At 43.8% G+C, this 15,038-nt stretch overlaps 1 long non-coding RNA gene across 1 annotated transcript; it reads right to left on the reverse strand.

Annotated features, from left to right (window-relative positions):
* Nucleotides 1-5,154: 5,154 nt before the first annotated feature.
* Nucleotides 5,155-5,533, reverse strand: LOC135390160 (uncharacterized). Its single transcript, XR_010421739.1, has 3 exons — nt 5,456-5,533; nt 5,243-5,304; nt 5,155-5,175 (listed from the first exon to the last, which is right to left on the reverse strand). It is a non-coding gene; the product is annotated as an uncharacterized LOC135390160 (long non-coding RNA).
* Nucleotides 5,534-15,038: the final 9,505 nt, after the last annotated feature.

Below are 15,038 nucleotides of genomic sequence, written 5' to 3' on the forward strand. Positions count from 1 at the left end.
GTTGCGCCTTAAAGTTGGCTGCACGCAATGCGCGAAAGCATGCTGTGAAGCCAACTTGCGGTTTTGCTGGATGCACATGAAGTCCGATTCCAATTGGAAATCGCGCTAAGGACGTGCCAAACGTGGAATTTTCGCAACATTAATCCCAATACCTGGAATTCTGTTCATTTTAGCGGGAATGCTGGCGCTTGTGCTTCATTATTCGAAATTTTCGAATATTCGAATTTCTCGATTATCAAATTTTCGAATGCGAATAGGGTTCGAATATCAACAATATTCGAGCAATATTCGAAATTTCGAATATTCGCACACCTCTAGTGAATACTGACACTCAACGATATATAACAAAAAACAAACAAATTCCATTCTCATGAACTCTCCTCAGCCGAGCGGCTTTCTCCTGCTCTACCTGGATGCTGACTTTTTCCCCCCTCACCTACATTCTGAGTAAAAGCAGTGACAGAAGAAAAGAACCGCGAAAAATTACACGCATTTGTGTCACAGGACAGGGATACACAAATTTCCTTAAGTGAGCAGGGAAAAGGCTTAAGTCGTACCGCTCAGGAATAATCGGAGAATCACCGCGTATCGCTACGCGGCTAGCGCTTGAACAGCGCTACGAACGTGACAGATACATACTAACAAACAAACAAACAACAGCAGGACCGTCGTCGGGCACTCATAAAATACCCTGCCCAAAACAAAGACTTCGCAAGGTTCGCGAGGCAATTCCATTAAAAACGCTCGTCCTATCCTACAGATAGCAATGCAAACGCGACTGCTCTTATTTTTTACACCACTATTTCACGCAATAGTACATAAATGTATCACTCGTGCCACACGAAAAGGCAAACACTTACTTGTCAAGTGGGGTCCCAGCGCGTGCGCGCGCGCGCACACACACAGGCACACACACACACACTAACATTTTCACACTCACAAACACAAAGTCTATTTTCACAACCACATAAATCCATATTATTCCTCAGGTCAATAATTATCCTGCCATCGTCAAAAGACGGCACAGACATGTATGCTTACGCAAGACAATCGGTCCTCGTTCCGGATGTAATAGGATATCGTCACTCGGCCGGCGCGAACCAATAAAGAAAGAAAGGAATGCATGTTCGCTACGAAGAAAACGGTGCCGTGCTTCTACGCAGCGATCATTATACAGACGCGTAAATGTGAACATCATTCGCTACACACTGTAGCTCTCATCATTTTTAAACCAAACCGTGTTCATAGGTCTTCACTAAATAGGTGAGCCGATAATGACTCCAAATAAAATAAAATAAAATAATCATTCCAGCATCGCTGGCTGCAACCTTGGGTACCCAACAGAGCAGCGCGCTGTTATCAACACGCCTTGGACTGACCTTACACACCCGAAGCCTTTTCTGAATACATTCTACCGGCGCTGGAATAAAAGATAATACAGAAAATTTAGATGAACCTCGAACACATGTATATACCATATATCAAAAACCATCTACACACGCATACAATCTTCACATAAGATTACAACAAACGTAGCAGCACACTCTACCTATAAATTTGCGATCGCCAGCATAAAACTCGACAAGGTGTCACACCGTACCATTTCTTCCGTCAGTTCGTTCCATGCCTGAATGGACAGCGGAAAGAAAGAGTACATAAGGCAGTTAGTCCTAGAAAATAATTGTTTAATGGATTTGCTATGTTTCGTTCGGTGGCTATCAGTTGTGTTAAATGTAACATAATCAGAAGGCCTAATACAGGTATGGTTATTTATTATGAGCCATAGTAGCTTAAGTCACTGAATTCGAGTCCTTTGATACAATGGTGTCAGTCCCGCGAGGTGGAGTAATTGCGAGGGGGAGTCATAACGCGAATATCTGCCATAAATAAATCTAACAGCTCTTCTTTGGATCATTTCAAGCATATGTATTTTATTCTGCTGCTCAGGGAACCATACCACCGAAGCGTAGTCCATAACTGATCGTACTGGTGCTTTGTACGCAATTAGCCGCGTGTGAGAATCTGCGTCTTTTAAGGTCCTACGTAAATAATTGAGGCGGGTACCGGCCTTCCGAACAGTCTCTGTTATATGACTATTCCAGTTCAAGCTGTCGGTAAATGTTATACCTAGATATTTATAATTTGATACTCGATTCATTACCGCACCGTTTATAGTATAGTCATGTATCAACCGAGACCGTTTTGTAGTCACGCTCATAACTACGCTTTTGCTCCTATTAATGCTCATTTGCCATAAGTCACACCAGCTCAAAATTTTATTTAATGATAACTGCAGAGCTTCATGGTCGTCTCCTGAAGATATTTCACGGTATAACACACAGTCGTCCGCGAACAACTTGATGTTAGCACTAATGCCTTCAGCAATGTCGTTAATAAAAGTTATGAATAGTAATGGACCCAAAACTGAACCCTGAGGGACCCCAGAAGTGACCGACGTCATAGCTGAAGGGCTGTTTTCAAAACTGACAAACTGAAACGATCAGATAGATAAGACTGCAAACAACCACATAGCTTGTCGTTTTTAAAGATGGCCTTGACCTTGAGTAGAAGTTTAGAATGTGACACCTTGTCGAAAGCTTTTTCAAGGTCAAGAAACATAACATCAGTTTGTTTGTTTCGATTAACGGAAATAGAAAGGTCGTGTACAAATTCGACTAACTGGTTTACAGTACCTGAACCAGATCTGAAACCATACTGATAACGAGAAAGAAGTCTGTATTCCGCAAGGTACGAAGCCATGTGTTTACTAAGAATGTGTTCGAATATTTTGCAGCTTGTGGACAAGAGAGAAATAGGTCGATAAGACTGAACATCTCTTGCTGTCTCTTTCTTGGGAACTGGTATTACCTTTGCAACCTTCCAATCAAACGGTATCTGACCTGTTGTGTAAGCTCTAGTAAATATTATTTGGAGATACAGGGACACCCAATCGGCGTATCTTTTCAAGAAGTGATTATCAATCCCATCATAGCCTGGACTCTTCTTTACATCCAAATTTCGGAGAAGAGAAAGTATGCCCTCGCTGCAAAACAAAACGTCCTTCATAGCAGGAAAACCATGACTTGCAAAGGAAGGGACAATTCCGTTCTCCACCGAAAAGACGGAAGAAAAATAGGCATTGAAAGTATCTGGAAGGTACTCATCAGATCTTGTCATAATTTGGGTTTGCGGAGCTTTCTTAGGAGTGAGGTACCTCCAGAACTTTTTTGGAGAGGACTGAATAAAAGTTGGTAAGGTAACTCTATAAAAAAGCTGTTTATTTCTCGCTATTGTTGCCTTCAATTCTGCCCGTAGACTCACAATAGCCATGCGACTAGCAGGACGCCGTTTGTGGAGTCGTTTCAGACGACGCTTAATGTGGATAACTTCTCTGGTAATCCAGGGACTCTTTCGATGAGTCCTCTTTTTACTTAGGGGCACATAGTTGGTTATGCAAAACGTAACGGTGTTTCGAAAAGAACACCAGAGATCATTAATATTGACGTCTGTCGAAAGAGATCTGAATCTGTCAAATTCCCTCTCCAAGAAATCAATTATGCTTACGTCATCAGCACGCGCAAAATTAGGAAAGAACAGGTATTTCCCTTTTTGGTTCAAAACTGGTGTTACTTGTAAGGATAGAATAGTCATTTTGTGATCAGCGAGGCCATCTACAAGTTCACAGGTATAATTATTTAAGTGGCAGCTCACAAACACGAGGTCTAGAAGGGACGATGAATTATCTGTTACTCTTGTGGGTTCTCTCAGTAACTGGGTCAAGCTGAAATCTGACATAATGTTTAGCAGAAGGTCCGCACTCTCTCTTTCCCTACAACTTCCAGTGAACATAGCATCCCAATCAATACCGTCGAGATTAAAATCACCACACAGTACAATTCTAGCATCCACACCAAGTGAGCTGAACATGTATCGACGTAAACTGTCTAATACTTTCTTATTTGAAGACGGTGGCCTGTAGACAACACCTACATATACGTTCCCTCTGTCAGTCTGTAACTTACACCACAGTGTTTCACAATCACATGAAGATGGTGCGATTACAGAATACGACAGTGACTTAGATATGAGAAGCGCAACACCGCCACCACGAGCCCCCCTGTCCCTTCTAAGGACGTCATAGTCGTTAATGGCAAACTCAGTTGAAGATATGTCAGAAGATAACCATGTCTCAGTGATTGCTAAAACGTCAGGCTTGTGTTCAATTAATAGGCATTCTAAGTCGGTTTTCTTATTTAATATACTTCTAGCATTGACATGCAAGATTTTATATAGATCATTTGTGGCAGCAACAGAAGATTCTGCACGTGCCGACCGTCAGTCGTTCGTGTGCAAAGAGACTTCCACTCTCCTATCTGTCTTCAGGTCCCACCGCTGATCTCTATGTATAAAGGCTGGATCGCGTATGGGAGAGGGGCTCGTGGGAGAGAGGTACGCATTCGGGCCGCCATGTTGGTGGACCCTAAAACGCTGTGTGTGCCCATTGGAAACAATGGGAGGCAACAGAGATTGTGAGTATTTATTGCGCTACAGGCGTTGATCATTGTTTGTCGTCACGCGATTTTGTAAGGTGCCAGTATACTGATGTATCCTAACAGTCCCAGTCAACACAACATTGCAAATTCAACGCTGAAAACACGTTCAAAATCAACCATGTGAATGCAGGGTCGACGTTAACAATTAACGTTGATTCAACCTGGCTAATGTCACAGCCAGAAACGGGTTAAATTAACAGCGACCAGAACGCATATTCCACGTAACTGAAACGTAGTTTACGCGTGAATTCAACGTATACCAATGTTGAAAAAGTGGAATAATCAACAGCAAACTGACAACATATAATTAACATGCGATGAAAATGCAAATTACACGTAACTACATTTTTAATTATTATTGATACATGTTATTTCTCGATGCTTTTATTTCACAAATAGGCATAATGTCCTGATAATAGTCGTAAATAATGACACAAGAATATGCTTGCCGTAAGGTTTTATTCTCCTTACATTTGATTAGCACTGCTACATTTTTCAATACTCTCCCTTGTGAACAATAAAGGCAGTTAACTGACCGTTCTAATTGTTGAAATGCACTAGAACCTCGCGGGAAGCCACGTCGTGTCGGCATCCAGGCTGTCTTCTTTCTTTGCGACTACGCCTGCGTAAAAGTGAACACAAACAAAGCAAAAGATCAATTCGAACAGCCAAGACAAAAATTACGTTACATCTGTGTACAGGCTCGCCATTTGCTCAACATCTGCCTTTCTTTCACGCATCGCTCTCTGTCCTGAAATACAAGTGACGATAATTATCACACGAATTTGAAACGGCCAACAACGCTGAAAAAGAATTCGGGAGCCCACCATGTAATAGTGACCCTATTTGCACACTCGACAAATGTAAACACAATTATGAACTTAAATCTGACGTGCACATACCTGCGCTTTCTACGAATCACTCATAAACCGCACACACTGGACTTGCTTGCGGCGGCGATAATCTCTGAGCCAGCTTCCTGGTAATAGAGAGCCCCTTGTAACCGTCACAACCGATTCGTATATCCCAGCAGTGAAACCTGTGCTTACAGTCACCGCACAACCCGGTTCGAAACCAAAACAAGCCACGAAACAAAGAAGAAGGAGCCGCAAAAGCGAAATAAACTTGAAACGCCAGCATCAGTTAATGGCGATTACAATCTGAGGAGAATGGCGTCTGGTGCGGCTTCCCCGATTCTCACTTTGAAAGGAACTGACTTGAATTGGATCCTGGATGGGATTGGATTGGATAATGCAGTTGCTTTACGTATGATAAACCAACGTGATTTCTACGTGTGCACTTTGCAGGTGAAATCCTAAAGTTAAACTTGTGCAAAAACAACGTTGTTCGTTCTACGTTTTCGGTTACGTTAAATTCCAGCGTAAGTATCAACGCTGTCATAACGTGCTCCATTCAACTGCTGGTATATGAGTGTTGAATCAACGTTAAATTCCTGCATTACAATTCGCACGATGAAATTTTACGTAAAATCTGCGTGAAATTGATGTTCGCAATTCACGTTTCACATTGTTCAACGATATTCAACGTGGATTTTACATTCTGTCAACTATGTGTGTTGACTGGGAGTGTTTTGCAGGTGCCCTGCTTTTCGATTCTTAATAACGTTATGTTTTGCATTCCGAAACTAGACTGTCACTGCAGTGCAGCGCTGGGAATTTTACTACAGCACGTTTCCCAGCCAATATTTCAATCAGAAACGATGTGAGGTTAACAACAACCATGTATATAATATCCTGTGCTGCGTTCTGGACAAATATTTTTCCGTCACGAACGGTCCGGGAAAAGATATACTCGCATGACAGAAAGATATCGTTCTGTAGACTCTCAGCCGTTGTTTTAGCCGTGTATGCGTTTAGTATGATTTATATCAAGCATCGCCGCAGAAAGAGTCTTTTAGTGAACGACATGGGTGCCATGCCTCGCGCATATGGACACACCGTCAAGCAGCTCAAATAATTACTTCACGCAATTCGTTCGCGCTCGTTAGAACAGTTAGTCAGGTTGTGATGTAAGCTTAATCAATTAACTTACTTAGGAAGTGGTGACACCTGCTTGAGACACAGGACTTATCTCTTTTTGAAGTACAGCCCTTCTATGTTTGTTTGTTGCTTCCTTCATTTGTTCTGCGTATTTGCAGGCGCGGTTGTGCCAAACTGAATGTCCATCCAGCACTGGCTTTGTCATGTTTGTTATGTGAAGCACGTTACAAAAAAATGCAGCTCCACATCTGAAACACCAATCAGTATCATCGTCATCTAAAAGGGGCACCGTTGTGAGACCAGACACGCTTTCTGGAGATCTTCTATGGCACTTTCCGCAGTTTGCACAATTTTCTTCAGCATCGAAGTCTCTCATAGGAACCACTTTCATTAATGACTCCCATCTTACCCTTTGATGTGCAGGGGCCCTCTTGCACTACACATGTATGGTCTGCAAATTGCAACAGAACGATTTGGAGCTTGAAACAGTTGTGCTTTTGTCATTTTGGACCTCGTATATATTGTCTGTGAAGCGTAAACAAAAAAGTCTAACACGATATGCTTTTGTAAAGATGATCACTGATGATGAGTAAAGAGAGTATACATTTTTCAAGTTCAACATTTATTTCTTGCACTTATGCATTTCAGGATACAATGAACGTGCAGGGAGGTCGCAAAAGACTACATTTATTGTTTTGTGACCTTCCTACAATGACAATATATATTTTAGGGATGACAATGGGCAGGTACACCCTCTAAATTTGTAGCACTCAATTTTAGGTTGGAATGAGCAAAGAATAGCAACTTCCCTCCTGATATTTTCTCATATATGCTGAATTTTAAATTTAATGTGATCAACGGTAGATGTAAAGAACATCAGTACCAGAGAAATGCATCCTCAATAAATAAATTTCTTCTTATAGCATATATGTGCATGCCTATTAACTGAAACGATTATCACAGTTCCCTGACATGTTTTAATTTCTGAGAGTGTACTGTAGAGGCTGCTTAGATCTACAACAGTTCACACAAGGTATTATATACTGTGAATGCCTTTAAAAATCCCATGTGACACATATGCTTTTACTTTCTGGAGGTGCTGTGGTAGTCAAAGTTTGTGGGCATTACGAAGGTTCTGCACCCATTTCTTGAGTACGTCGAGGCAGCTGTGAAGTAACCTGTATTGATGATTATTTCAATTTTTATGGTGCATCGACAACAAAGGCAATATAATACATCAGAACATTGGTTTGGGTGCAACCAGTTAAAAATGAATGTTGTTTAATAACTGCATTGGACAAATGTTAAAACATCAGTTTAAAACATGGCTTACAATCCCTGTATCTTCTAAAAATTGAAAATATTAAAACCTATTCTAAAAAGAATATGGGGAACTCTTCTAAAAAGAATTATAATTATTATATTGCTGGGTGAAGGAGCCTAAGGTGTGTTTCTGATGTCAACATGTATGAAAATGTGCAAATTTGAGAGAGGCTAACCACAGTGCGTGCACTGAGGTGGTTCCTTCCTGTAAAGTAGAAACCAGTGGATGAGAAACTTGATACTCATCTGTACACCCAGTCGTATCACACTGCACAGATTATTCACTGGGTAGCCCACATGACGAAACCTGTATTGACGAGACACCACTTTTGCCTTAAAACTGCTACAAATAGCACGGCACGCTACAAATTATTATTATCGTAACAAGCTGACGGTACAGGTGAGACACAAGGCGTTATCCAAGTCGCGCCACACCACCGTCACGTAGCATTCTGTGTCACAAATCAAACCAAGGCACAAAACAATACCAATACATGAAAAAAGGTGACAATCTTGGTCTAGTTACGACGTAATACCGAACTTGTGCGCGAAGGTAATTCAAAGAAATGAATGTGCACTCGCTTCCGTAGAGAACACAGTGTACCATGCTAGCAATGCATGCAAAAAAGCGCTCGAGTGCTCGCACATATATTGATGACAACACTATCAGTGTACTATAACATGTTCTTTAAAGCACATTATGCACTCAAACTGTATTTGCCACCAGGTAACATGCAAGTGTGCTCGATTGAACCTCGGAAGAGCGATCAAACAACCTGCATCCAGTGCTCGTTTTGAACAAAAAAACACTTCATAATGGTCAACTAAATATACAGAATGGACGCCTATTTATTCCTTGATAAAGAATTACTCACCTGTAGAAATTTAGGCCCTGTATCCTTGCCAGTACGGTTGGTACGACCGTAATTGCAAGAAGTTGCCATGATCGCTGCGGCGACTGTTGTGGGTACAGTAAGATGGCGGCCGGTTTCCTCACGCTCGCGCTCCCCATCCGCGATCCAGCCTTTTACAATCGAGATCAGTGGGTCCCACTCAAATACAGTGTTGTTTACCTTGAGTCGTGTAAAAGATAACCGCACACTATCACCGTTTTTCCGGTTTTCAGCTGCACTGTCCCATAGCTTTTTCCTAATAACCCTTACTCGTTTTGAGTAGTCTTCTGAGACAGAGAAGTTTGTACCCTTCAGTTTTGAGCAGTGTTTGAGCACCTCTAATTTCTCGTTGTAATTATAAAATTTAACAATGGTAGGACGGGTCCTGGCGGGCGTGGGTTTCCCAACTCTGTGTATCCTTTCGATCGACAAGGGAGACAGTCCCAACTTTTCTGAGAACAATTTGTGGGACACTGTTGCTTGAAGTTGAGTCGTAGTTTCTCCTGCCTCCTCAGGTATCCCGTAAATAATCAAATTATTCCTCCGTGAGTGGTTTTCTAGATCGTCTATCTTCAGCTCCAGGTTAAGAACAGTCTTTCTTAATGCCTCAATTTCAACTTTACAGTCCTCGATAGCTGTAATGCAGGAACCGAACTCAACCATTTGGTTTTCTATACAAGACAACCGTTTATCTATAGCCGTCAGTGCTGAGTCGGTACTGGATTGGGAGACTTTTATAGATTTAACATCACTCGCAATTTGCTTAATAACGTCATCTATAGGGCCTGGATTGGTTTCCACATCGCCAGCCAGCATCAATAACGAGTTACATATATCAATGCACTCACAAAACTCATTCTTTAAACACTCTGGGCTCGGCAACACTACTAGGGTTAGACTATTGCTTGTGCAAGACGTGGTATTGCGTTTACTAACCTGGATAACAAAGAGAGTACAAGTTAGACGAGACTTGCACAACATCGCGTTGCCGAGCCCACTGATGTTGTTATCTCGGTGCCACTCTTTTAAGGCAGATGTAGGTGTCGCTCGAAGTTCAGTTCCAGAGAGTCCCAAAGGGCTTGTGTTCCACGTGCAACCAGGTAAACTGGCGTTATCGTAATCAGTAGCAATGTACTGCAGAAGCTGGATAGGTTCACAAGGAGCATCAAAGCCTGATCTGTATATCAGCATCTGGATAACAAAGAGAGTACAAGTTAGACGAGACTTGCACAACATCGCGTTGCCGAGCCCACTGATGTTGTCATCTCGGTGCCGCTCTTTTAAGGCAGATGTAGGTGTCGCTCGAAGTTCAGTTCCAGAGAGTCCCAAAGGGCTTGTGTTCCACGTGCAACCAGGTAAACTGGCGTTATCGTAATCAGTGGCAATGTACTGCAGAAGCTGGATAGGTTCACAAGGAGCATCAAAGCCTGATCTGTATATCAGCAACTGGATAACAAAGAGAGTACAAGTTAGACGAGACTTGCACAACATCGCGTTGCCGAGCCCACTCTTTTGCTCGCAGGTGTAGCCTCAGACAACGAATGTATGAGCATAGAAAGGGTCACGTATTACATAAGCCTGGAGGTGATGTTGAGTGGTCTCACTTATTATTTTAAAAGAGCAGTGGCAGTTTACTGTAATTCTAATGACCATGATGAGCCTTTGGGGTGAAAATTGTTAATATGCGGGGTGCTTTTTTGTTGAATTTTAATGAGAGAATCAATGTCATTAAGAGTAGGACAAAGGAAATAATCTTGCGATTCAATAAATAATAGGAGTCTTTGTCGGTGTCTTCTTCAGACAGGATGTGATGACGTCACGCAGTCTGTAGCAATGCATTGACCGTTACTGGAAAAAAGTGTGGCAATAGAAAAATAGTGTGTATTGTCCCGGGCAGATTTATGATGAACACTGTTTTTGAATAAGAGGAGTGCGTGTGCTTAGAAATAGTTTGATGCTGGTTTCCTTCTTTGTTTCTTTTCGCTTTTTCCCCCCTTGTCTGACAAACATGTGCTGACATGCCTGGGCTTGTTCTGACATGCTTTCCTTCTACATGTAGTTTTTTCTTTTTGTACAAGGCATATTCTTGACGATAGTGCTGCCTTGAATGGGAGTAGAGCTATTCTTAATAATTTTGCGATTCATTTAGTTCAGAGAGTAACCGCGAGGGGGACAGGTGTGTGACTTTATGTCTAGCTGAACCATTTTTTTTTCCTGTACAGTAAGACTTTGGGAATGAAATGCTACAATCTCCTCTTGTCTATGGTGCTCTTCTGCAATAGTTTCCTATGCAATCGTTATAGAACAATAAAGGAAATAATCTTGGGATAATGATTCAATAAATAATAGGTCCCCTGTCTAGAGCGCACGCGTCCTTGAGCCACGCAGGTGCATGATGACGTCATACCGTGGCTTCACTGCAGATTGACCAAAGGAGCATTAGTGGAAAAAAACAGGGTAGCCCTGAGACAATAGGATGACGTCACGACCAATGAGAACCGCCAGCAGGGGGCGCAAGGATTCACTTCTCTCTTGGACACTGACGGGTCTCGACACGCAAATTCTGCTCCTGGCGTTGGCCGTCAGTGGAAGAGCGTAGCTTTGGTGGGGTTCTGTCTGCCTCTGATGGGGTGCGGATGTGGTTCGTCACTGGTGAATGGTGTTCGACGATGCAGGTGGATTTTGTGACGAGCGGATTTACAATGAGGGAATGCTGTGAACAGGAAAAATGATGGTGAGTGCCTTTTTCACTCTGTTCAAGTGTTTGTTTTCCTCTGTTGCCCAGCAGTCGTACGATTTGTCCTGACGTGTCCTGACATGCCCCGATATGCATGCTTTCCTTTGTTGACACTTAGTATTTTTTTCTCTTTTGACAAGGAACATTGTTGTCTTGACGATAGTGCTGCCCTGAGTTCTGCGCTCCTGGTTACCCGTACTCTGTGCTGATTTGTTGAGTGTCTAGTCCTCTTATTTGTCGTTGATGGAGTTACGTGTTAGGATATTTTGTTCTTTTGCAAGTCTCATTTAGTAAGACTTTGGAATTCCTACGATCAGCTTTCATGCATGGTGCTCTTCTGCAATAGTTTCCTATGCAATCGTTATAGAAGAATAAAGGAAATAATCATGGGATAGTGATTCAATAAATAATAGGTCCCCTGTCTACAGTGTACGCGTCCTTGAGCCACGCAGGTGCATGATGACGTCATACTGTGGCTTCATTGTAGATTGACCAAAGGAGCATTAGTGGAAAAAAAACAGGGTAGCCCTGAGACAATAGGATGACGTCACGACCAATGAGAACGGCCAGCAGGGGGCGCAGGAATGCTCTTCTCTCTTAGCCTCACGACCAATGAGAACTGCCAGCAGGGGGCGCAGGAATGCTCTTCACTCTTAGCCTCTCGGAGGTGGTCGCCCCAGAGGGCGCTAGGAGCGCGTATGCGTAGCGGCCGCGGAGCGGCGCCCCAGTCAGTTTCTCTCCGGCTGTCGCAGAGAGCAGACGTGCGCTCCCCGCGCTCGCTCAGTTTCTGGCTGGTTGTCACGGAGAGCAGTCGCATCGGTCTGCGCTCCTGCTGTGGTGAGGTGATTTGTTGCGTAACTAATGCTTTCGTCAACTTTGTTCCCGCTTTGTTTGCGATTTTCGTGCCAGTGCTGGTTGCTGTTGACCGGGCATCCCCGGCATTTTCTATCATCTTCTGCCTTGGGAACGGCAGTAGCGCTGGCGTGATTCTTAATAATTTTGTTGTGAGATTAGTTGAGAAAGTAGCCGCTAGGGGGTGCAGCTGCGGGGCTTTATACAGGACAAAAAAGCATTACGAGTCAGTTTCTGCCTGCCTCTCGGATGGAGCAGTCGCATGGTTCTGCGCTCCTGTTGTGGTGGGATCATTTGTTGTGTAACTAGTTCTGTTCTAACTTGTTAGCTATTGATGGTTTGCATACTCTTGCTTTCCCCGCCTCTGTATTACGAGTGTTTTTCTCCTTGCATGTCCAGAGCTGTCCTAACTTGCCCAGACATGCCATGATGACGTCACAGCTGACGTCACAGGATGTCCGGAACTGGTGCTGCGATGCTTTGCAACCTGCCTCCGTGCTCCGTCGCCCAGCGACAGTCAGCGGCCGTTCCGGACCGCTTTCTACAAGATGGCGTCGTTGATCTTCAACTAAACTCCTTCTCTCCACTCTATCTCTATCTTTTTATTTTATTTTCTACCTATATTTTTTATCTTTTTATCAGCTCAAGTAGCCGGAAACTCACACAGTGGTCTGGACGTGTCTTAGATGATCCCCAATTAGTGTAATGACTCCCTGAATGATCCTAATTACTGTGGGGGGTCCCAAATTGCTCTAATTGCTAATTAATGGCGTCCAGGCGACTGTGTGAGTTTCCGGATACTTGAGCTGATACACTACTACTCATATCACCTCTCGCAACTATTATCTACCATACACTATTTTGTAACACCCTCTCCCGTTCACTCCACCCACAAGACCACCACGCTTGTATGTCAGTTGCTATGAAATTTTTCACCTCCCCCTTATCATATTTGTTAATTATCTGTACTTATGTCAACCAACTCCCTGTTCCACGCTTTAATACTTGTTTTCATATAAGATTGTACTGTCGTCGTTTCTTTATTTTCCTGTTTACTTACTGCTAATTGTGTTGTTCTTTTCTGCTTGCTTGTTTGTTTCTATCAAGTTGCTGTAAATGTATCTTACGCTCCAGTTCCCACCCCCCATGTAATGTCCTCCGGACCCTTGGGGTTCTCGAAATAAATAAATAAATATAAATGTTATACTAGTGCGTGCAAGTAGCGTCTGATGTAGGTCCACGGTCTCGTCATGATACAGTGAGGAATACTGCGGCACACTTGATTCAAAGCATTGCTGCGAGTTAGCTTGTTTCCCGACTGATTGTGTGCTGAACTGAACTTGCATTTTTGTAAAACAACTTCAATATAATGCAGTCGTAGAGAGATAGTTTCCTTGGTTTTGTGGCATATTGCCCTCACTTCATCTGCTTTCTGTTGGGCCCCGTTTGGGCTATCGCGGCCTCAATGGGGGTCCTGACACGGTCTGGGAAACACTGAGGCATACTGTATATTGTTACATGTTGTAGTGCACTGAAGCCAGCTTCACTGTTGTATTGTTTCTTTGCATGGTTACTTCTTCAACGTTACTTGAATGAGGAATGCGGAGAATGAGGAAATGTAGGCCTTGCATGTTCTGGATGTGCTCTAATTGCTGACCCCTGCTGTTGGGCTAAAATCCAGCAACTACACAAAAAGATTAACAAATGCAGAACAGGAGACAGAAACACGGACACAATGACATGATTGAGATCATGATATGCTGTCAATTTTTTTCTGTGTCTCTGGTTCTACATCTTATGAACATGTGCCACATTGCCAGCACCCTTTCCCTCTTGCTACGAAGAGAGCCTCTCAGCAATAAAAATGCAGGTTGTCAAATGCACGTAAACGGCAGTTACATTTTTTTTGGGGGGGGGTATATGTTTATTCACACAAAGGAGATGTCAGCCAGGCAAGTGCCGGCTTGCTACTCCTTAAAAAAGAAAGAGAAAGAGGAAAAAACAGGTGCGGGAGAAGCCGCGATGGGAACGATGTGCTGCGGGCGCTGAGGCTTGCCGCCTGTGCTTCAGAGGGCGGTCATCATTTCTGTGGCCTTGAGGTACTCGAAGAGTGCCTTGGTAACATCCCGTTGGCCAGGGCGCGGGACAGGCCCGAGGAGTGTAGCGAGCGAGAGGGGGTGGTGGCCCAAGGCTTGGAGGCGTCGGGCGAGGGCGGCACGGGGCGCCGAGAACGTCGGGCACGTTAGCAGGAGGTGGGCTACGTCAGCGATGGCGCCGCAGGCATCGCAGTTTGCGTTGCCGCGTCTGCCCATCTTGTGCAGGAGTGACGGAGTGTAGGCGACGTTAAGGCGGAGGCGATGAAGGAGGGTTTCCTCGGCCCTGGTGTTGGGAGGGGTAAAGTTGCATCGCGGGGTCGATGGCTCGGAGAAATGTGTTGCATCGAATAGCGTCTGCAATGAAGTGGCGGGTTTCAGAGGCAGACCATCGACGGATTTTAAGGTGGCAAGCTGATGCCGTGAGCGGTAGGTTTGCGATGGGGCTGTCACAGCTATGTGCGCGCCTTGCAGCAGCGTCGGCACGAGTATTCCCAGGGAGGCCTATGTGGCTGGGAACCCACTGGAGCCAGACGGTATGACCGGAGGCGAGAACGGAGTTGTATGACGAGATAGTCATTGCGTGG

The sequence above is a fragment of the Ornithodoros turicata genome, chromosome 3, assembly GCF_037126465.1.
Source record: "Ornithodoros turicata isolate Travis chromosome 3, ASM3712646v1, whole genome shotgun sequence".
Taxonomy (NCBI): Eukaryota; Metazoa; Arthropoda; class Arachnida; order Ixodida; family Argasidae; genus Ornithodoros; species Ornithodoros turicata.